The 449-nt window shown below is 42.3% G+C and overlaps 1 non-coding gene across 1 annotated transcript; it reads right to left on the bottom strand.

Moving 5' to 3' along the window:
• Window positions 1–228: 228 nt before the first annotated feature.
• Window positions 229–302, bottom strand: trnai-aau. Its single transcript has one exon. It is a non-coding gene; the product is annotated as a tRNA-Ile (tRNA).
• Window positions 303–449: the final 147 nt, after the last annotated feature.

The following is a 449-nucleotide window of genomic DNA, read 5'->3' on the forward strand; positions in this document are numbered from 1 at the left end:
AATACATTTATTATTTGATATTAGTTGACTATATTGGGATATGCAGCTGAAGGAAGAATCTATATGCCTTTGCATTTTGGATGCTTTACTGTTGTTTAGATATGGCTACATTCACATAAAGTATCCAAAGAGCACATTACAGCACTCCGAGTTCCTGGTGGCCACAGCTCCGGGTTCATCCTCAGAGGTGATGATGACACACCAACAGAGGTAATGTCACCATCAACAAGGTGCTGCTGGGATTTGAACCCAGGATCTGCTGTTTATTAGACAGGCACTTTAACCAACTAAGCCACAGCACCTCGAAAAGTAGCAGTCCTGTTAACTCTTAATTTGTCTTTTACCTTGTATAAGCTAAACATACAGTGTAATGACTGGCAGTATTGGGAGTAACGGGTTAGCTCGCCTAGGCTTGGCGGATCAATCCTTTCCAGCAGATAGTCTGCAGA

This window comes from Etheostoma cragini, unplaced genomic scaffold (assembly GCF_013103735.1).
Source record: "Etheostoma cragini isolate CJK2018 unplaced genomic scaffold, CSU_Ecrag_1.0 ScbMSFa_259, whole genome shotgun sequence".
In the NCBI taxonomy this organism is placed as follows: Eukaryota; Metazoa; Chordata; class Actinopteri; order Perciformes; family Percidae; genus Etheostoma; species Etheostoma cragini.